At 35.7% G+C, this 24362-nt stretch overlaps 1 protein-coding gene across 2 annotated transcripts in view; it reads left to right on the forward strand.

The window, feature by feature from the left end:
* Positions 1 to 24362, forward strand: part of RBMS1 (RNA binding motif, single stranded interacting protein 1) — a 272153-nt gene that overhangs the window by 856 nt on the left and 246935 nt on the right. The window lies entirely within an intron of this gene.

Raw genomic sequence — 24362 nt, forward strand, 5'->3', positions numbered from 1 at the left:
AGTTCACTTAGCACTCATTGATGTTCCCTTTAATCTCCCCTGGAGCTTTTGCAGAGGAAGGACAATGCGCTGATTTCAGATCAGAGAAAGAAGTGACTTTGTATTTAGTTAAAAGAAAACAAACGTCTCCAAACTCCCAACTACCTTACATGCCTCCTGCATATGGATTTCTAATGGTTTTTTCCTGAGGTGGTCTTGGCACACTCTTGAGTTGCCAGGCAAAATGAAATTGACTTTTTGGGACCCTGGGCACCTTGTTAATGAGCCCATCTTCTTTTTCTACACTAAGAATTTGGAATCTCTGGATAAATATGTATGTATACACATACACATATTTTATGGAAAAAGGTTTCGCTGTTTTCTTTGGAATTTTCTTTCATAACGTGGGAGAGTGAAAGTTGGATGCACCAGCCTTAGGCAGCACCTTCCTCAGCTCTGAGATGTTCTAGATCATAAAAGAATCAGATAGGGATGCAGTGTCTGAACTTTCCTTTAGAGGTTATAATCCTGCCCTACTTGCTGACAGAAGGCATTTCTCACTCTGTAGGAAGACTTTCAGGTTCAACCTTGATAAACTCCCCTTTCTTATAAGTGTGTATGGTCCATGTGGTCCATGTACCTAGCCCATAACTCTATTTGTTCATGTAAAAAGGGCTTTTGTCAGCACCTATCTTGTAGGCTCTCATTTTCACCCTCCTCCATTTCTGTTTTATTTTGGGTGACCAGAAATCGGCAAGATAGTAACAGAGTGGATGTTCTGTTTTCATGCCCATATAGTTTTCATTATTTATTTGCAAGAAATAAATAAAGATACTCTCTTTTGTATGAGCTACGTTATAAATATGAGTTATCTAAAAAATTTGGTGGTATAATCAATGCACTATCTTTTAGCAATCATGTATGTTTAATGCAGGTGTTTAAATATGAAGCATTGGGTACCTAAAGGACAAGCTATACAGCACTTAACAATATGAATAATAAATGTATATATTCAGGTGGAAAAGGGAAAAAAACAAACCCCTCACCTTTCTAAAGGCACATTTATGCTAGTTATTTCTATGTACTATTAGTCAGTTAGAAACCAAGTATGTATATAAAATTTAATATAGCTAATGCAGTGCCACTTGACTTTTTTTCCCCCCTTGCCCTCTAAATAATTGAAGAGAGAGACAAACGGCAAGAGCTTGTTCTAGTAATTAGAGTCGGATCCCAGAAAGCTTTAGGGCCCATTTTCTGAAAGTGTACTTCCTGCATAAAGCATTTAATATTGATTTGCATTACGGTAAATGACAGCTTCACAACACATCTTGCTGTTTCTACTGTGGAATCTGGAATCCTATTGCTCCGAATTTCTTTGTTTCAGGAGAAATGGACTCTTGCTCGCTTGACCTATATAAAGTTTGATGATTAAATCTAAATTCCCTATTGTGAAAATATCTTGATTGGGTCTCAGAGAGCAAAATGTAAAGTGACTAGATACAAATCTTAGATAAGCACAGTTTGGAATGCATTACTCCGCCCCCACCCCTCCCCATTAGTAACATGGTCGTTGTTAGTCATGGAAAAGAAAATAAACATTGTTTGATTTGTAGTTAGTTTGAAAACAAGTCTTGCCTAATCTACCTAAAGAGTTAATAAACTCAAACTGTCTACAGAGATGTTCCTTGCTTGCTTGCTTATGTGTGTGCTTGTGTTTTTAACCTTCTGGAATTAGGGGCTAAAACCATCATTCTGTTTAAAGTACAGCGAATGTGTTTGCAAGTCAGAGTTGTTTTGAAACTTCTGTTTGAAAGCTGTATCAAAAACTGAGCAAAGGCGTAGTTATTTAATAAGTGACATTTAATGTAAATGAGGAGGTCCAGACATGTATGTGATTGTCTAGGAACATGAAGGCATGGACAGCTTTGATTTCTTCTAGTCAGAGGGGTAGAAGATACCAGATAAAATCGTCATTGAAAATGAGTTTTCTTTACTGTACTTTAAAAGTTACTTAGATCCTTTTGTGGTTCATAAGCTTGATGATTGAGTGTTCATACTTCTGTATGACCCTTTAAACCTTGTTACGACGTAGGTACACTACCCTCTGACGTGGGAAAAAAAAGTCAAGGCTAAGACCTCTTGTGCTAATGATCAAATCAAGTTTGTTTTAGTCAATTTATTTTATAATGTTCACATTACAAATATATTTGTTCTTTCTATATTATATCATAAAAAATAATATTTAGGAGTTATCTTAGAACATATGACCATTTTGGTATGCTTTGTACTTTCACAGAAGGAAATCACTATAAAAAGCAATATATTTGCTTGTATGTGAACTTGAGGGTACTGTGGCAATACCACACAAGTGGAAATAAAGAATATTTTGTGATTTTCATAAAACCTTAATATTTAATACCAAATTTCAAGTAACTTGATTTTATAAGCCTAGTTTTTATTGAATTTTTTTGGTAAGGATGGCCTTATAACTGCAGGCTCTACCTGATTCATTAATTCTGAGATGCATGTTGATGTAGTTTTGTAAACATAAGCAGATATTGCTCTAAAGGATTTTCTTAATTTAAAATAACTTGAGCTATAATGCAAACAACTGAATTTGGCATCCAGCTTACTGCTGTGTAGGAATAATTTTGATAATTTAACAATTTAATGGGGAGGCTTATGTGTACACATTATCAACCAATGTTGATAATGTATTAAATTCACTTACTGTTAGGCAACCTTTGAATCATGGTCTGTTTCAAAGATCCTAGAGTGTACATTATTGCTAATGTATGTATACAAATACTTATGTGGCTTGAAATAACATCTTGAAAAGAAAAAGAAGGAAGAAATTACTAAATACATGGTTAGATATAATCCTTAGTGTCATATTTATTAAAATTTTATGTAAAAAGATTAAGATTGAAGTCTTTTTTAACATCTGTGCATGTAGTAGTGTTATTTTCTATATAATGTAAAAATATCCATCTTTGTATAAAAATAAGCCAAAGAATGTACCTGAACCTAGCTTTAACATCCCAAAAAATGTGATTAAGTCATTATAGTTTAAGCTGTCATTAATAGTATTGTCTACTAGAGCAAAATTGCTTTTCTCAGGTGGATTTTTACATGATTAATGTTTGTTGAATTCCTCAACTCTTAGTTGTAGCCAAGTGAATATTGTTTTAAACAATCTGTTTCTTCAGGAATCAGAAGAGATAAACTTGATAAGTAGAACTACAAGGTATGTTAATTTTGTAGACTGCCAATACATAGTGTTAAGAAATAGGTTACTTTGTATCTTAAGAAGTAAACACATTTGTGATATGAACAAAATTTGCTTAGGTGCTATCAGTGTAATAAATGCTGTATTTTATATTGATGGAAACCTTATTTTTTTAGCAGAGGAGGATATTAGAACTATCTGGAAGTGATGCTGGAAGATTCAAGGTCATGGAAACATTAAAATTAAATGCATTGTAATGCACTTTGACTACCTTCCCCCTTGTTAGCTATTTCTTTTGAATTTTCCATACTAGCTCAATTTTTTTTGGGGGGGGTATATTCTAGGAGTCAAATATTAAGCTACTAGGGAGAAGCAGGAAAAGTTAATGAAAAGAAAGTGTTCAATCCTTTGCTATTCCTGTAACTAGATATACTTCACATTTTGTGAAAATTTTTGCTTTGAATTTAAATTCAAACTCATGCTATTTCTGTGGAATAACCTTTCCAGAAAAAAATATTTTTTAAACTTAACTGATAAATTGCTTTTACTTTGTAGCTTGCTTAATGGTTTATTGAAACTTTCAATGACCCTAACTTACATAATGGATATTGCAATCTTAGGCTATGGCTCTTTCAGCTAAAGGCTAAGGGCTCCCTTTTCACTTTTCTTTTTACTGAAATGAGAGTTGCCAGAAAAGAAGTTACTCCCCCCCTCAAATATCTGCTTATCCAGCACAAACCATGTGAGAGAAATGTAGGATGGAAAGATAAGTGCTTAAGAAAAATGACATGGATATTTAACAAATCATCTATTCTTTCTAAAAATGAGGAATTTCTTGTCTAGTTTATTGGCTTTGGGTGCTCTGTTACCTAAGGTTCACTGTTTTCTAATAATATAATTTCATGATCCCATTCTGAGATTTTTTTAAAAGGTTATTAGCACCTCCTTGTTCCATCCTTGATTTCCAAATAAAGTAGGTGCTAAAGAGATACTTGTTGGTGAACTATTGTTACTCAAAATAAATGCATAAAAATTTGTGTGTAGAACTCCTAAAACATAAAAATCAAATTTACTTTTCTAATGTAAGCCAATATAGTTTGTTTTATGTTTCCGATTTATATTGTCCCAGTAGTATCAACTTTGAAATATTTTATTAATTTAATAAGCTCTCCAAGCTGATCCACCAAGTGGTTGGTCAGTGCTTCGTTTATGGGGTGAAAAGTGCCCCTCTTTTTTTTTTCAGTCTTGGTAAAAAAAATATTATAGTGTTATATGAAGACGGAAAATGTCACCTATGATAAGTTGGTGACTCAGGCTGCCTTTACCTCATCAGTACTACCAGTGTAGCCATACTTTTTCTTCTTGAATTTAAAAAATATATTCCTTTCTTTAGTTCATATTTGGCACAACATCTGCTCATTTACTAAATAGTGACAATTTAAACTAAGATTGAAGTAGTAAGGGTTATAGTTATTTATTATTGACATATCCAAAATAGGACATTTAACCAATTAGCATTTAAGAAGGGGAAATCTAGTTATTGTGCCATTTGTTGAGATATTATAGTAATAGCAGAAATATATCATGTTCCTCTAAAAGTGGAAATATTTTATTCTGTGTAAATGCTTATTTAGAAGGGTACCTAGTAATGATATGTCAGTGATTGAAGTACAGTGGCATAATGTTTGATGAAAAAATCAAACCATATACTTGAAAATTGAACACTGCACTTGAACATTTTCTTTGGGATGAATTTAAATGTTCTGCTTTCTCTGATGTATCTTAATGAATGCATAGTAAAACCTAATAGGAGTTGTCTGTGTCTTCATGAGAGCAAGCAATTGGGTGATATAGACCTTTACTCTTAGAACAGCAGACTGTCTTCTCAGAACCAAATGTATCAAACACACATGCATACACAAATTTGAGTGCATCCACAAATTTGATCATTGAAATGAAGCATTTCTTAATCTTGTAGATATTAGGCAAAAAGCATAAAGGGCACGGTGACAGCTAAGCCAACAATTTGCTAAACATAGATCTGCTGTAATCAAATTGCTTAATTTTTTGTTTAATGCATCTAGTTTCTTTAATATAATTATCTGAATATTTTAATTTTTCAAACCAGCCCTGGAAAATAAGCATGTCAGAGATGATGAGAGCAAGCTTGAAAGGGGAGGGGAGAAATGGTATTGAGACTTCCTGGGGAACCTTGCTACTTTGTACTTTTTGTACATTGTCTTTTCATTAATTCTTAAAGGGACGCATGTACCTGATTCCTAAATGGATTGTAGAGCATTGACGATTAGTCTTCTGGATCAAGATTAAAAAAAAGGGGGAGCTCTGGTGGCCTAGTGGCAAGAAGCTGCACTGCAATCCCAGAGGCGCACGGTTCGAATCCACCAGATGCTCTGCCGAGGAAGGAGGGACAATCTCCTCCTGTATCAGTCAGATCTGATTTGACGGTACACGCACACACACAAATAATAAAATAAAATAAATAAAAAAAAGACAAAAAAAGAGATTAGATACTATTATAAACTGATGACTTGATTATAAATATGGTGCCATATAAGTATGGAAAACCAACTTTCCACTTAAGTGTGGAAAACCAGCATCCATTGGAGGGTTTCTTACATTGATTGTAACATCAGTCTCTGGAATTAAGTTAAACTTTCATTGGTAACTTGTTGGAAAATTGCTCAGACTCACGAAGGGCTAAAGCATTATAGCCAATTGATCTTATTTACTGAGTGATCCTGGTTTACAATTCTCTGAACTTGACATTGGGGAAGGTGGGAAAGCTATCTTGCTATCTCTCCAGCACTTCACAAGACTAGACATCATGCAAGAAATAGGCAAATGATACTTACAGATTGTACAACCAGGAAGATTGATTATCAAGGGTCTGAATGACAGAGAATGTGCTGATAAATATATGTGGGTTATGTCTTAGGTTTTGATATAAGCACTAAGCATTTTGTAGGAAAAAGTAAAGTTATTATGAAAACTGTAATAAACCTACAAATCTGAACAAGAAAATGGACCTTAGATAAATTAATGAACGTCTCTTGAATGGATAATATTTTTTTTTCTCTTTTTATAATCCTTGTGTGAATATTTAGAATTTTTAGGAAGAAAAATTTTGTACATTATCTTAATCTCCTCCAAATTTGTATATCAAGTTACCTTATTTTATATTATTATTTTCTAGTTTTTTAAATATGTTACTAAATCTACCAATTAGGATTATGATAGGCTGAAAATTGAAGCCTTATAATCCTTTAATATTATACACATTGTTATGCAGAAATGCTACTTTCTTGGTTTTTAATTATTTGGTATAATGCTGCTTTTTTCTTGGTTTTGCTTGTGTAAAAGGGCAAAAGTAAGTTTGATGTGTTTTGTGATGCTGCTAATTAGATCATACATAGCTTGTCTGTAGTCACATTGATAATGTGTCTAAGATACATTGACGCTTCTTTAGGAAATAGTAGGTATTTAATTATTTATGATTTTTTAATTTCCCTGTCTATCTGGTCACTCTTTATTATTATTTTTTTTTAAATTCACTATTACTCAGTTCTGCAGATAGAACCAAGTTCTTAGGAGTCCACATGGCCTCTGCTTGGCCTCAGTATGGGGCATGGAATCCATTCGACTCTTGGGTAGCAGAGTAGCAAGAGATTGCAAGGAAAACTTTTGTACAATGAAATAGCATTGCTTCCTACATGTTACAAAAACTGTTCTCTGATCTGAGGGGAGAACATGTCAGCTTCCCAGCTCTTCATGTTTGGGGACCCACTTTTGCATGAGACCCATTTTATTTTGTTGCAAGTTGGAAAAATGAATACGCACAGTGGACAACCATGCTCGGGATTTACTTGGAGGAAACATGTCCAAGTCTCCAGAAAGGAATTTTGGATAATGTGTTTACGTTTGAGGGAGCTTTGGCGGACTAATCTGGAAGGAGTTGCACTGCTCTGCCTCTCAGTGGCGATATTGGTCTGTTTGACTCGATGGCAGTGAGAATTTAATAATAATTTTTTTTTTAAAAAGTTTACATTTGAGAAGCCTTGGTGGGTAAATCCAGTGATTAAGTGCTGGTCTGCTAACTAGAAGTTGACAGCTTCAACCCACCAGCCACTCTGAGGGAAAATGATGTAGTAATCATTTGTTTCCGTAAAGATTAAAACCTTGGAAACCCTATACGGTAGTTCTCAAACAGTGATGGCAGATACTCACATTATTTTTCCTCAGAAGGACAGAGAATGAACCAATCTGGCTTTAAGAGCCTGGCTAAAATCCCTGGGTATTTTGTTTCTAGTTTGTGGCCGGTAGGATTGTGAAGGCGGTAATTCTTTACAGAAGATGACTGCTACATTTTTCTGCCTCAGAGGCTGGTTGGTTTCTTATCTGAAATCTTTAAGCACTATGCCACCAGGGCTCCTGAAATGGGACCATGTGGGATTACAAAACCTTGTGATAAAACCAGCCAGGGTTGGGCACCTTCAAGGTGTGTTCCCTTTATCCTCTCAGTCTCACTCCCACCTCCAGCATTTTCCCCCTGCACGCTAGGATTTATGCCCCTCTAAACTTGGGACCAGCCACAGAGAGATGTGTGTGAGATATGGTAGTCGTACCAGCCAACCATTACATACATACTCTGCCCAAATCTTCCCCAGTCTGGGACCAAGTGTGTCTTAACTTGATTTGGATAAAAAATCGTGACTGCTGCTTAATACTAAATGCTGTGATTAACAGTCCGTCAACTACCGTTGTTCCTTTGAATCCTATTTTCTCCTCTAATCCTTATCCAATTTTACATCACAATTGAAAATAAAATTTTATTTAGTAATATATCTGAGTTACAGAAGTGCAGACATGATGTAATACTTTGACTAAGAGTACATAATTAGCATACTAGAAACTATTTTGATGACAAATGTGTGCTTTTGAGAGTGGAAATGAAATATGACAGCCAAATGGTAAGCTGTTAATATTTTTTTCCTAAATGATGTGAAATTCCAAATCACATGCAGTTCCTTCTAATTTTAAAATATTTTACTATTTTTAAAAATTGCAAAGTATTGTGGTTTTTAAAAATTAATGTACCAAATGCTTGGAAGGTATGTTTCTCAGATTTTTAATAGGAGAGAAATCTTATTGATTTTTTGTTTTTAAAGCAGATTAGATTAGATCTAACACACATTTTGAAATGGAATTTCAAATGTCAGTGAGTGATATCTGGTATTCTTTGCTACCTCTCCATCTCTGTCATAAAATTTAAATTCATGTTTCAGCAGTACAGGATGTTCTTCAGTGCACGTCCTTTGCGCCTTCAGAATTTGATTTGGCTGTGTGGTCTGATGATAGCATGTTCAGATAAGTACATTGTGATAGTAATCTGTGTGTCTGGGCCCTAATGAACATCTGCTTTCTAGGGCACCACACAGCACCTTCCTTTGTTTCCTCTTGTTAAACCCCCCTGCACATTGGGTTAGTTTTGTTTTCCAAATGCAGATTCTCCCATCTCCCTTTTTCTGAGTAGAGAAACTAGGAATTTTAAATATGAGTGCATTGGGAATTTAAAAGCCATTTATCTGCAATAAGCACACTGCTGTAGTCCTTTGGCAGTTCAGGATTACATATATGGAAGTACCTGGTCAGTTTAGTTAAACTGAACACTTACGGAGCAGACATTGTATTGGGCCCTAGAAGATGCAGCAATAACTAGAACTAGGATACTGCTTACATCATTCTTATTGCTGTGGCATCGGAACCAACTTATAAGCTCACTGGTCATTGGGTTTCTGAGGGTGAAATTGCACAGAAGGAAATTGTCCACCTTTCTTCTTCAGAATCCCTCATGGTTTGGAAGTACTGTTGCATTGGAACTGCCAGAGAGAGTCATGGACTTTGAGTTAGCATTACAACTCCCTACAGCTGTGCCACCATAATCGTTACTGTTGCTGGTGAGTGCTCTTGAGCCTGCTGTGACTCATAGCAACGCTGTGAACGAAGGATCTGAACCCTGCCCCATCCTGTGGTATCCTCACTATCTCTGATGTACACAAACCTATTGTTACAGGTACTGTGTCAGTCTGCCTGGCCAACTGACTGGAAGAAATCTGTATTTCTGTACATTGCAAAGAAAGATGATCCAACATAATACAGAAACAAGATAATATTATCAATATCACACATAAGTAAATTTTGTTGAAGATAATTAAATATGGTTGCAGCAGTATATTAAGCAGAGACTCAAGCCAGAGGCAGAAGTTGTGAAAGGAAGACTATTTTTACTGATGCCAGATAGATATTGGCTGTAAGAAGAGTATCAGGAAGAGATTTACCTGTTTCATTCATTATGCAGAGGCAGTTGATGGTGTAGATAATAGCAAATTATGGACAATATTGTGAAAAATGGGAACTCCAGGACACTTAATTATGCTCATATGAAGTCTGTCAACCTTTTTTTTTTTTAATACAATGACCTTGTTCCAATGACCATGTGTCCCTTCCACCATCTTTAGATGCATCTTGTGTCATTCAATATTTTTTCCATGCTGTTGTTGAGTTAGAACCAACCCATAGCTGATCCTCCAGCGGGTTTTCAGAGGCAGTTAATCACAGGGAAGGAGATTGCCCAATCTTCTCCCACAGAGCTGCTGGTGGATTTGAACTGTGAGCCCTTGGGATCGCAGTGGAGCCACCCAAGCTTCTCAAGTTATTATTGCAGCTGGTGGTTGGAACTTTTTTTTTCAGTCCTTTCAGCCTGTGAAGTGCTAAGTGTGTATGTATATTTTAATTTTATCACTCCAGTTTAAGTTAACTCCAGTTACAACTCAAGCTTTGTAACTCTATTTTTAAAGTACAAATTTAATGATAATTCCTTTTTAAATGATAAATATTTTATAAACTTTTAATTGTGATTTGAATGAAGGTTTGCAAAGCAAGTTGTTTTATTCAACCACTCATGCACATTTTGTTTTGTGACTTTAATGTAGTCTAATTTCCCCCCTAAGTCTGATTTCCATTAATCTTTCTGTCTGTTTCTTTCCTTTATTTAGTGATAGGGTGCTGTAATGTATATTACCTTTCTCTTCACTCATCTTAATGTGAGTCTTTTAATCTCTACTAATTTTTACTCCCCTTTCCCGCCATTCCTATCCCTGGTAACCTCTCAATATTGATTGTTTCTGTGTATTAACCTTTCTTTAGCTTTTTGTAATGGTTTTAAACAATGTTTGTCCTTGTGTGACTGACTTATTTGACTCAGAATAGTGTTCTCTGAATACATCTATGTAACACAAGGCTTATGGAATTTGTTATTGTTTCCATTGCTACACAGTACTCCATTGTGTGAGTGAAGGTATAATAGTTTCTTTAGCATTCATCCATTAATGGACAGTTGAGTTATTTCCATCTTCTTGCTATTGTAAATACTTAATGCAGTGAACATGTGTGTGTGTATATATGTATTTGTATCAGAGCTCTTATTTCTTTGGGAGGTCTACGTGTATATATGGTGGGATTGCTGAACTCATCATGGCTTAGTCTGTGGGAAGTTGCAATGCTAGCCCATCACTGTGGTTCAAATTCACGAGCTGCTCAGTGGGAAAAAGATGAGGAATCTCCCCTCACCTGATTTACCGCCTTGGAAATACAATGGAGGATCAACTATGAGTCAGTTCTGACCCGATGGCAATGGGTTTGTGTGGGATTGTGGTATCAAATGGTATTTTTATTTCTAAAGTACTTTCTATAGAGCTTACACCATTTTACATTTCCACTAGCGGTGTGTGAAATTTCCCAGCTCTCCTTTGCCAGCATTTGTTGTTTACTCTCTTACTGAATTTTGCTGTTGTTGCTGGGGTAAGATGATATCTCATTTTTGTTTTGATTTGCATCTCTCTAATACCTAATGATCTTGAGCATTTCTTTATATGTTTGTTGATCATCTGAAAAATCTTCTTTAGCTAAATGTCTTTTCCATATTTACTTTGCCTTTTCACGCTGCCCTTTGAAATCTGTTAGCTTTTTAAACTTTACCATTTCTTCCATTTGGTTTAATTACTCTGCATTCAAGAGCAAGTTTCAGAGTCTTTTTGGTACTCATTTTCCTCTTTTCCTTCCTTTTATCTTGTTAATGACTTTTCGCTTTCTTCATGTGTAATGTCCCTGATGCCCCAGAATTCACCTGGTCTTTGGTCCTTAGTGTTCCGAACATCAAATCTACTTTTAAATTTTTCATTAAATTCATGTGGAGTATACTCAGGATCAGATTTTTGGCTCTTGTAGACTTCTTTTAACCTTCTTAGCTTCAGCTTGAATTTATATGAGAACTTGATGGTTTGTTCCCCAGTCATTCTCTGGCCTTGTTCTGAGTCATCATAATTGAGCTTCTCATTTTATATTTATGTGGTCCTTTTTTTCTGTGCTTTTTGTTTTCCTTGTGCTCATACTACAGTTTAACGCCTATAGCATGATAGTAATAAAGCAGTATAATCTTCAGAGTGCTCTTGACTCTCCTAACACTTCACATTACACATTTTAGAATCTGCTCGTCAATTTTCACAAAAAAAGGAAAACTATGAGGATTTTTATTGGAATAATGATAAATATTATATCTCTTTTGCAATAGATGATATCTTAACTATAATTTCTCTTCCAGACTGTACATTGGTACAGGTACATAACTTCTTACTTATTTATGAACTTGCCACTTTGAGTAATTAATAATAAAATAGAGTACAAAATGCTAGTTGAAATACTTGTTTCTTTAATGTATTTTAAAATTGGACATGATAGCAGACATAAATTTTCTGTTAAGAAAATAACTCTTTGAAGAAGGAGAAAGATTGATTATTATAAGAGATCAAAATTAATTTTGGAACATAGCTTACCTACCACCAAAACTTACCCATAACAGCTCAAGTGAATTGTTTTTAATTTTTTTTAAATGAATGCATCTCAAAATATAATTGTTTCTCTGTATACTCTTTTGATTTTGTTTGTGAGGCTTTATTTCTTTAATGTTATGACTCCTCATCATTCTGTCTTATATATTTATATGTGTAATAAGTTGAAAATAAATTTTTTTGAGAATTTTCTGACATCCCTTTGTGATCTTTCAACATGCCTTGTTAATGCTGAAAACAAAGATTGGGAATTACTACTTAGTTGATAACTTCTAAACAATAGAACATGCCTTTCTGTGGGTATTAGCTCCTTCACATTTAGATGCCCTGAAAGTCTTTATTTTTTTCATGTTGTGTTTAAGGTCGTAAGCTTTGATTATTGCCGTAGTCTGCCAGCCAGTAACAACTCCATAGAACTTTCAAAGTTTATTAGTTCTGGCTAGGTTAGCTGAGGTTGAGAAGGAGGTTGAATTGATGACTTCTGACGGTCCTTTCAACTCTAAATTTTATGATTCTGAGAATTTAAAATGTCCAAGAATCACAGAGTGTTAAACGGAAAGGAACTTTAAGATCTTCTTGCCCAGGCCACTCATTTTACAGATGAGGAGAGACTAGGCAGAACTAGAGATCCTAAGACGTACGTGTGGAAGGACCAAAGGTAAAGAGGAAACTTCACATGGCAAGCCAATGCCAAGTCTTCCCTGCAGAGAAGAAAAGAGGAGGGAGACCACTCATAAGTTCAGCATTCATTCTGGAAATTTCTCAGGGAGGCTGGTTTGAGGTGTGAACGGGACCATTGGCACCAGCTGGATTCTAAAATGGACTTGGTGTGGTCTCTGGCTGAGGTCACCTCTAAGGCAGTCAGGACTGATCCTATTGCTGTACTTTCTCTCCAAGCATAGCCTTCTCTCTTGGCATCCCAAAACAGTATTTCAGAGTTCACGCAGATTGGCCATCCCCCTCCCAAATTAGCTGGGTAACTCATAACTGGACCCATAGTTCATTCTCCATAGCTTGTGGTCTATTCATAGCCTTGTTCTGTTTCTGATTTTTTCTTTATCACATTCCTAAGGGTCTCGGTCTCTCTCTCTCTCTCTTTTTTAAATTAATAGTCCCAGATGTGGGCCCAAATAATTTCACTTTTTCAACATGCCTAGAGATTTCCCATATGGTCAGAGTCTCCATGTCTGCCTTGTTCACCACTGTGATGAGAGCTAACTTCTGATGCCCAACCCTACAGATCATCTCTGATACTGCTGTCCCTTTTTTCCCTCCCAGGGTATTTGAATACTATTGGCAATCTTTTTTTTTTTTTTCTAAAGAAATATGTTTATTTAAAACTTACGTTGAAACAATAAGTATCTTTAACACAGAACACTATTGGCAATCTTTGACCATCATCACACAGGCCTCGAAAACTCCGTTTTAGTCAGTTATGTGGATAACAACAAAATGCACAGTTGCGGTCATCCACAAGCCCTTGTACCATGTGGGCACAGCTTTTGCCTCATGCTTTGGATCATTTCTTCATTAAGTCCAACAGCTGCTAATGCCACTTCTGGTTATACACTGTGTATGAGGAGATCAAATACAGGAAAAAATGAGATATGTCAAAGAAATTAGAATTATTTGTCTTCTCTTTACAAAACACAAATTTAACAGTGAAGGTGCCTTTTTAGTTCATTTATGTATTTCAAAGAGTATTTCAGGTCAAAAAAATCCTTGATAGAAAGTATAATTTAGAGCTAAATCATCAGCAACCATGGGCTATTAAAGACTAATCAGATATTAGATGAAATGATTTTCTAAGTAAGTTCTTAATTCAAACAAAAATGATGGGTTTATGTTTTACTAGATTTGATTTGCACCTTTTTAAAAACAGGGTTCCATTAAATGGAACCAAACAAAGTACAGTTGTAGATACTCTTTAAAAAAAAATGTTTTCCATCACTGTTATGAGAATCTTCTGCATGAATTGGTTCAAATCTTTCTGTTTGTAATGTGTCTAAATATAACTGATGAACTCTAGAAGGCTTGGCTGCACAGGAAGAAATGACAGAAAGAACCATGGGTATTTAAAATTGGGTTAGAACTTCTGTATTGCCTTTAAGAGTGCCACATTGTTTGTACTAATTGATAAGTGTGCATTAAGGTGGTATAGCTCAAGAGTGGGGAGATAATTGCCTTTGTAGAAAATTTTGTATGCTTTATTTTACAGAGAAGTTGACTACTTAGGCTAGAAAGTTCCCTAGGGTGGGATTGTGTGGATCATTTTAGAATGCTGAGCCAAAATATTTTGCCATTAATAATGCTTATGCCTAAATAAATTGTTCCAAATTTCTCCCCAAGCAGCATGGCTTTGTATGTGGATTTCCTTCATAGATTTAACAATGAAAGATGGGCAAGCATCTTAGAAGCCATCGGCATTTGTCTAAGCTGAGAACATACACGTTCCATCAGAGTGACTGAAACTTCAGAAGGAAAGTTAGGTTCAAATGAGCAGATGAGTAATTAGGCTAGGAAATACAAGAATTTTCCTTTCTGATGTAAATTTGCTTTCTTAGATGAGCTTTTTAGTTTGAGTATCTTTCAGCAGTCATAATACGTTATGAATCTTTTAAGAACAGTTTACCTACATTTTTAAGACTATGCAAGAGAGTTGAGGCAGATATTTCATAATCTGTGTTGATTGTGTTTTCCTTGTGAGCCGTCTATATTCTATTCTTGCTTTTCATTGTTGTTAGTTGGCATGTTTTTACTAGTGAATTCCACCTCTTGGTGACTACAGCTGGGAGTTTTGAGAAATGGAGATACTAGAATTTAATTATTAAAGTTTACTAATTTGATTTTTTCCTACTCTGCTTTAACTTTCACTCAGATACAGAGGAAAACCCAAAAATATTAGGAAATAAAATCGTAGTCATATATGAGTATTCAGTAATTGCTTAATACTGCATTGTGTTTCCAATTTATGTACTATGGGTCTCCTGCATAAGCATAAAAGATCCTTAAAGACAGGAAGTTGAGCTTATTCCTTTTTTGGTCTATTAAAATGTATTGCAAAACCAAACCAATTCATTACCACTGCGTTGGGACCCTGTGGTGGATTTTCAGAGTCTGTACATTGCTTCTCAGTACTCTGGAGAGGTTCCTGACAGCAGATTTTTCCAGTGCACTTCATTTTTTGATTTCCTGACTGCTGGTGCCAAGAGTGTTGATTGTGGAGCCAAGGAAGCTATAATTAATTGTTAACAACCTCAATCTCTTCTCCATCATAGTGCTGACAATTGGCCCAGTGGTGACAATCTTAATCTCTTAGATGTTGAGCTTCAATTCATATTGACCTTCTGCAGCAAGCGCTTCATGTCCTCCTCAGTTTCAGCAAGCAGGATTGTGTCATCTACATAATGTAGGTTGTTGATGAGTCTCCAACCCTCATGCCATATTCCTTCCACATAAAGCCCAGCCTCCCAAATGATCTGTTCTGCATATTGATTGAAAAGGTATGGAGAAAGAACTTTGCACATAGTATGTACTTTAATAAATGTTTATTGAATTTAATGAAAATCTTTTGTTTACCAACATGGTAAAGGGAAAATGTAAGGCTTAGACAGAATTCTTTGGAGATGAAGTGCTTCTGCTTAAAAGGGATGCATGATGAGGATAAATGGGTCTTTTATCTTGAAATGCTTAAGTCACAGGCAACTTGACAGCACATAACAACAGTCTCTACTTTTTCTGTTAGACTTCATCATGGTCTCCTTGTTTATACCTAAAAGGTGGCTCACTACTATTAAGCTAGTTTGTCTTTGTCATATAAGCAATCTATGAAGTACAAAAACAAAAGATTCAATAACTATGTTAAACACAACTTATACAGTCCCTATAGCCATTGAGCAGACCATTCAAGTGAAAATTTCTGTGAAATTAGCTTTAAAAATTATGTGTATGAGAATTAGTATCTAAAAATAATGATTTTTTTGTCTTTTTAAATATTTTTTACTATGGTTTTAATGAAATTTTACAGAAAGTTTGGGTTTTCATTCATTCATTGATGTACATTCCCCCCCACCTCCCTAGTTCACTTTGTGATGCAGCTCTTGTTCCAGATTGTTAATTGCCATACATATAATACCTAATCATACATTCCTTTCAGTTCTTTCCTTCATCCATTTCAGTGCACTGTTTTCTACCCACTTTTATCTGTTCTTGTCTCACCCCGCTATCCCATGCCTATCCTGTTTTATAACAGTAGCCTTATGCAGTATTTGTCCTCTTGTGACTGTGCACAATGCTTTCCAGATTCATCCATATCATATAGAGTTTCACAAATTCATTATTTTTCAGGGTTGTGTAATATTCCATCGTATGAATGTATAATAGTTTTTCTACCCATTAGTTTGTTGATGGACAAAGTTGGTCTGCTTCCATCTCTTCCTTATTGTGTATAATGCGTCAATAAACATGAATGTGCATCCATTCTGTTTGCATCACAGCTCTGATTTCTTTAGGGTATATTTCCAGGAAATAGCTAACTGGGTCAAATGGTATTTCTTATTTCCAACTTTTTGAGAAAGCACAAGTCTGCCTTCCATAATGCTTGTATCATTTTACATTCCCACCAGCAGTGAGAATGAGAGTTCTGGTTTCTCCAAATCCTTACTGGCATTTGCTGTTTGCTCCCCTGTTGAACTTTGCAATTGTTGTTGAGGTGAGATGATATCTCATTGCTGGTTTTATTTGTGTATCTCTGATAACTAGGAATTTTGAACTTTTTTTGGTTGGCCATTTGAATTTCTCCTTTGGAGAGTCTCTTCAGAGCTTGTGCTCATTTTATGTCTGTGTCTTTGCCCTTTTCTTGATGAGGTGCTGGAGTATTAAATAAATTTTAACTATAAATCCTTTACCAAATATGTGATTGCTAAGTATTTTTTTCAGTGTGTGGGGTTCCTTTTTACCTCAGAGAAGTTTTTTTGATGTGCGTAGGAATTTGATTTTTCGGAGGTTTCATTCATCTATTTTGTCCTTTTCTGGTTCTAAGTCTTTCAATGTAGATTTCTAAAAGTCAAAAAACAATAATGTTTTTTTGAAAAGCTTGCATTTCTGGAAACTATAATCCTTAGAGTTTGCTGGAGGTCTCGTAGGGCCTCAAACTATGTCTGACACTTAGGAAGTGTTTACACCACTTAGGGTTCTGGCAGGAAGCACATGATACATTCAAACTTGGTACTTAAAGAATGTTTCATAGAAAGGAATAGTTAGACATGTGTAGTTCGGATTTACAGAAACTAAAAGACATAATGCCATATAGCCTGAGGTCAGCAAAAGATGGACATCTTTATTTGCAAAGTCTGAAGGGACAAGAAGTGGGAGCAGTTAGCAGATTTTGAGGAATAGCTGTGCTGGGACTGGTGCCTCAGGATTGGTGACCTGGGGCCAGCCCACGTCAACCCATGTTGATCTCAGGAGGGAGGAGCAACCCATTGATGCAGAGAGTCAGCTTTCCAGGGCACAGAATAGAGTGGAGAAAGTCAGAAAGCAAATGGAAATATGGGGGGTAGTAAATACTTGTTGAATAAATGACTGCTCACTATTTCCATTAGTGGGAATTTTTTTTTCTTCTTTCAATTAAAAATGCTAGTAACTATCATAAAAATCCATTTCCATTTAGATGACTGAACTAAGAAGGACTCAGTGAGTCCCAGGTATACGCTGAGCATGTTGCTGTCAATAGTGGCCAACTTTCTAAGAAAATTAACTGCTAGTGGAGGTGTGTCTTTCCTAACATGTATGCTCATATCCCAAACAAAGAAATCAGATTGTTGGCATTAGATCATTGAGGTGAAATGGAAGAGTTATAAAAAGCACCACATTTCATGTGACATTTAATTACTTGCTATTTAAAGTAATTCTAGGCTGCAGTGTTGCTATATTGAACTGTCTGTCATGGTGGAACTCTGGTGGATGTGATGGCCACTAGCCTCAAGGAGCAACTTAGCATTTGAATTGTGACTCCTGAGAATGAGGAATAGAATTTTTTTGATTTTTGCCTGATGTGACTAAACTCTAAAATTGTTCCCACTGAGTCAGAACCACTTCATTGCTGATCCGCCAGTAGATTTTCAGAGGTTGTAAGTCACATGGGTGATTCTCTCATCATTCTCCCATAGAGCAGCTGGCAAATTTGGACTGCCTTTGGCTTCATTCACTACTCCCAGAGCTTTGATGTGGCTGTTGTTGTTATTTACCATCGAGTCAGAGCTGACCCATAACTGACCCTCTGGCGGGTTTTCAGAGGCAATAAATGGCATGGGAGGAGATTGCCCATCCTTCTCCCACATCATCATTAAAATAACCACAATTAAAAAACAACAAATACGTTTCTGTGATATAGTCACTGCTTCCATACACAGGCAGTTGCTTGCAGAGATGTCCAAAGACTGAAGATTTGTAGTCATTCTCTATTAGTTTCAAGAAAAAAATGAGTAGTGGTGATGTATTATTAAAGGCATATGTATAATCCCTTCAAAATTTTGATACATTGAATTAGTTTTCTTTCTTTTTGTTTTCTCTTGGTTTATGTATTTAACTTTATATCTTTAATTCCTAGCATTCTGTTGACCTTTTTCATAATAGTTTTTCTTCTCTTTAGCTTATCCTTAGCAATATGTGTTACCCTAAGTCTAAAATAAAAAAAAAACCACTTGAACCATCTACATAGAAATCTCTTTTTCTAAAGGAAAAAGAAATTATTAAGTCATAAATATGACATTGTAATACAACTGAAAATACTTTGGTGCCAATAAATACATAGGTATTTGCTTTCTGACTATTCTTATTTTCTCAAGCTTAGTTTTTCTTCATTAGGCTGTATTTATCTCTTGCAGAACAGCAGCTCTGCAGGAGAAAGACAGTCTCCTCCGGTGTGATTTAAAGCCTCAGAAAACCCACTGAAGAGTCATCTGTGTGTTGGTTCTGACTTGATGGCAATGGGCTTTAAAAAAATTGGACATCAGAGTGACAGCTAATACTCTCCCTTTAAAAGAGAACAAGTACTAAATGTCATTCATTAAATTTTAGAAATGTGTATTTTGCTATGCACGCTCAGTATTTTTGAGTATTAGAACTTATGTTTCCAGTTTCATAGAGATGGTATCCTTTCCCAAACAGCAACAACAAAAAAAATCTACATGGTCTGATTGACATGAGTAAAGATACATCTACTAACATCTAACCAAATGACTTTTTCAAATGATACTAAATTCTCAAAGCTCTAACAGAGCTTGTTGGAAGTAATTTTTAAAATGAAAATGCCATTTAGAATCGGAAGGTGCAATTGGTTTACTTTTTCCTGTTTAACCTGTCAGGAAATTTTGCCAGAAATCCAACTAATGCTAAAAAGCAGTGATACAGTAAGCTGGAGAAAGATTGCACTGGCAGTATATCTGTGATGTGACACACTTTCTGACTCACCTTTCTTTAATGTATTTTTTTTCCCAGGTTTATATAATAATGTTCACATTCAGGTGTCTTCTTTTGTTCCTTTAATTGAGTTCTTCAGATGATAAGACACAATGAAAAATTTAGCTTACTTTTGTGTGCGATAAAAATATATAATTAACTCAGAATGTTTTATGAAAATATAAATGATGAAACCAGCTTTCTTCAACAACATGGATTCATCTTGCTTCCCAGTTACCATAGTAACCAGGTAAACTGGAATTCACTCAATTGGGCATCAGGAAAGCTTCTCACATAAAGAGGGTTGAACATTCTCCACAGGACCTTTACCGAAATCTGGTTGGGTAGGGAAAGGAAAGACTCCCATGGTGGGGGAGAACGGGTCAAAATTTATTTGGATATGGAAAGGGTGTTGGGCGGGGTTGGAGATCTGTGTGGCTGAGAAAGATTACAGAGCAGAGTGTCCTGATATTTTATACCAATTATGTGCAGCTATTGCTTTGAATAAATTTTGCTTCCCTGCTGAGATTTCCTTTTTACAAATCCTGGAGCAATTATAAGATGGAAGTCTGGAATGTATAAACAATGTCCTCTGAAGAGTAAATGAGACTCATTCTTATAAAACTCAAAGGTAGGCATGTACTTACTACCTTTTGTTCTGTGGCTGTTTGCCTTCCAGGGCTCCTCAATCATTGAACAAAACCCAGTGTCTACTTCTAGAGAGTTCAGAAACATGGACTTTGGTCTAAAAATAGTCTTGAGCTATGAATTCATCAGATTAACAGGATTGCTGTAACACTATATTACCTGTTCAATATAACAACAGTGGGTTTTTTGGTATCCTATTATATAAAATCTTAACCTAACAATCTGTGATGATACTTTCACCATATATCTGGAAGCGAATCATTGGTTCTAAACCACTGTTAGGGGCGTGGAAATGACACCCTTAGAACATACCATTAAGTTGAGCTTCAAATGTCAGCTTGTTTTTAAGCAATCAGTACTAATCATGGCAAACAATTTATAAATCCTGAGGAGAGGTTAACTGTCATTCAGAGGTGTCTATAAAAAGCCTAAACTCCATTATTCTGCTTAATTTACATTGTTTACACTAAAGTTTGGAGAGTTGCCTAGCATTGGAATATATATAATTAAACAACATAGTTGTACAGCCCTTTCATGTCTTTAAGGATCTCCATTATACTCACGTGATAGTCATTCTTGGAACTCTTATTATAAACAGGAATAGAGAACATTAATTTGTAACTCTATCTAAGCGCATGCAGGATTTAATTTTATTTTTTCACATAAGCAAGCCTCATGGAATCTAAAGATAGCATTAGTAAAAGGATCACTGAATGGGAATGGTTTCTCTGTCAAGGAATCGAATACTTTATTTTGTTTTCAGTTAAGCCTAGAAAAAAAAATCAACTCTTTGGACCTTTCAAATAATAAATTCTTAGTTATAAACAAGGGAGATGGTGTTTAAGTTTATTACCAAGTAAACTGTATTTGTTGGAAAATAACATTATAGTACAAATTACTAGAAAATGTACTTCCTGGTTCCTTCTTTCAGGCACTTTCTAAAAATAACCATTATAAAGAGATGACGGGATATTAAAAGAATTACAGATTACAACAAAACAAAATACAAACTAATTTAAAGTCACATTATGTTTTGTTAAAGTTAGGATGGTTTATTAGTGGGTTTAATAGTCATAGGTAGACCAGAAAGACCTTTAGCCCTAATGATAACAATTAGAGAAAAATGCATGATGAAAGCAATTGTTTTGAAAAAGGAAAGGAAAACATTTAAGAGTCTGAGTTAATGTTTTTGTCCTTCAGCTAATATAAATATATATTTTAATCCATATTGGATTTTTTCCTGTAGCGTTTCCCCTCCCTTATCAGTTCTGTCCTTCAGAAATAGAAATATATATCTTTCAGTCTACTTTGAATTTTCCCTGTAGTATTTTTTCCCCCTGCAATTCTGAAAAATAGTTTACATTAATACCAGAATAAAGCAAAGCTATATAACCGGACATGAAAAAGCATGTCTCAGTAGTGGGAAGAGGATTTGGCCTATTTCTGGTCACTGAAGTTAGTGACTCCAAGGTGGTTTTGCCCATGTTTTCTTAGCCTATTGTATGAAATTTGGGAATTTATTAATAAACATGTTTCTAGCAAACTCGGAATAACTTTTACCTCCAAAAATATGTTAAGCTGTATACAAGAAAAGTTTTACAGCATGATACTCAAATGGCTGAGAGTTGTTATTGTTAGTTGCTGTTGAGAACACCTTGGAAATGAAATTGTTGTTGTTAGGTGCCAGTAGGTATTGCAGTCAACTACAGCTCATACCAACCCCGAGAAGATCTGAGTCTTGCGCTGGCCTGCATCATCCTCCAGTACGGATCTCCAGGGAGCCTCCAGCCCATTGGTACACTCACTATATCAATCCATCTCATTCAGGGTCTTCCTCTCTCTGACCCTCAACCTAGCATGATGTCTTTTTCCAAGGGTTGGCCTCTCTGGACAGCATGCCCGAAGTATATGAGATGACGTTTCACCATCCTTGTCTTTTAAGAAGTAACATGTTGAATATAATTTTTCAATTAAAAAATTAAATCGTTTGAGTCTCTTTTTTGTTTCCAGCCCTGCCCTGAAACTTGGGGTTTAGAACTGCCAATATAGAATTCTTCTTCCCTCTTCTTAGAATACCTGATGGACCTTCATATATTCAGTCAGGATATATAAATGCTTATAGTGCAGTGTTTTACATGGTGGGTACTAACCAAAAGATTGGTGACTGGAATCCACCAGCTGTTTCTGAGGACGGTCAATCAGCTGTAAAGATTTACAGTGATGGAAGGTTGCCATAGTTGGGACTCAGTGGCAGGGGTGTTAGTTCAGAAATCCTCTTGATCTCCCATATAGGGAATCTCCCATATAGGGTTTTGTACTTGCTTTTCGAAGTAAAAGAACCCTAGTGGTGTAGTGAATGATGTTTTTTACTTCCCATCTGTAAACATTGATATCTTTGGATACTGTTTGGGGCTGTCCTAGAAGAAGCAGTTGAAATTGAGTTGATCAATTTAAGTGCAGAGGGTTTAGTTTTGATTTTTGGACATAAGAAAGGACTTTTAGGAGAGCAGCACGGAATCACCCATGTGTTCTAGATACCTCTTCAAACTAATGGATCAGTTATCTGCATACAACTAAATACTTTTTATGTATTTTACGATGTTGCGAGCAACACTCTTAGGCTTTCTTTTTTTTACCTGAGAGTACATAGTCCAAATGTTTTCTTCTATCTCTATTTGTCTAAAATTTGAAAAAATAAATTTGGTTATAAATTTTATAAACTTTAAAAACATCCTCTTTAATCTTTATTATTTTTTTAATGTAAAAAATTAAACTTTCATCTTCTCATCCTCTGGATTGTTTGGATTCTTTCTCCTTTTGGCATATTTGAGGGAAAGCCTGGTACTCTGAGCGGTAGATTGACACAGTGACTGTTAAGCACAGTGGAAGTTAAGATGGCACGGGATCAGGTAAGGTTTTTACCTGTTGCATGTAGAGCTGCTGTGAGTTGATAATGCATGAGACCGAGCTATCCAGATCACATGCACTTGAATTTTGTGCGTGGTAACATTATGCTTTCTTCCCAATAAAGAAATGGGCTTGTTATTTCCAGCATTTATTGTCCTTTTGGACACTAACTTGTATTAGGCCACTCTCATCTAGAAGCATTTAAAATTGATGTTTAAACACTGTTGCAGTTGTAGCTGATCATTTTGTGAGTTATACCAGTCTTATTTGTGTGCAAATGAAAGATCATCTGCTCTTATCAGTTGACACGATGAAAGAGTATAAAGTTGTATAAAGAGTATATAGATTATAACGTATATAGATTATAAAGAGTATATAGTTGTATAAAGAGTTGTATAAAGAGTATAAAGTATAAAATCTTCCTGCCTAACTATAGGAATGTCTTAGCAGATACAGGCTTTGAAATATGTGTTGCTCTCGTTGTTGTTGCTAGGTGCAGTCAAACATGTCTCATAGTGACCCTGTGAACAGTAAATCTTCACTTCGTCCTACCCTGTTTCTACCCTTCACCGTCTCGATATGTTTGAGCCCATCACTGCAGTCACTGTGTCAATCCACCTCCCTGAAGTCTTTCTCTCCTGTGCTGACCTCACCTTTCCAAACATGGTATATTTTTCCAAGGACTAGTCCCTCCTAACAGTGCATCTAAAGTACGTGAGACTACTAAGCCTCTTGGCCACCCAGGCTTCCAAGGGGCGCCTTGGTTGCACCTTTGTCATTAACTTCTGTTAAGGCCCCACCTCAAGTGATCTCTATGCTGTCCAGTCCTGCACCATTCCTGTGGTCAGTCTGGACTGAACTCGTGTGATTCTTAGGATCTTCATTGGCTGCTTTGCGGAAGTAGATGGTAAGACTGTTCCTCCTAGTCTCTCTTAAGTCTGGAAGCTTCACCTCTTTAGCCTCCACAGCAACACGTGGGCTTACACTCAGAAGGGGTGGTGGTTGTGCGTGAGGTGTATTGGCCAAGAATTGAATCCCAGATCTCCTTAATGATCAGGTGAAATGTTATTAACAGCATAACAACAGTAATAAAAACACCTTTTATTGGCTACTGTATGACAAACATTCTTCCAAAAATTTTAGATGTGTTTAAATGAAAATCACTGTTAAAATATAATAAGTAGTGAAGTGTGGCTGTATCTCATGATAGAGAA

Source organism: Elephantulus edwardii, unplaced genomic scaffold, assembly GCF_000299155.1.
Source record: "Elephantulus edwardii isolate Elephantulus edwardi_28Jun2011 unplaced genomic scaffold, EleEdw1.0 scaffold00003, whole genome shotgun sequence".
NCBI lineage: Eukaryota > Metazoa > Chordata > Mammalia > Macroscelidea > Macroscelididae > Elephantulus > Elephantulus edwardii.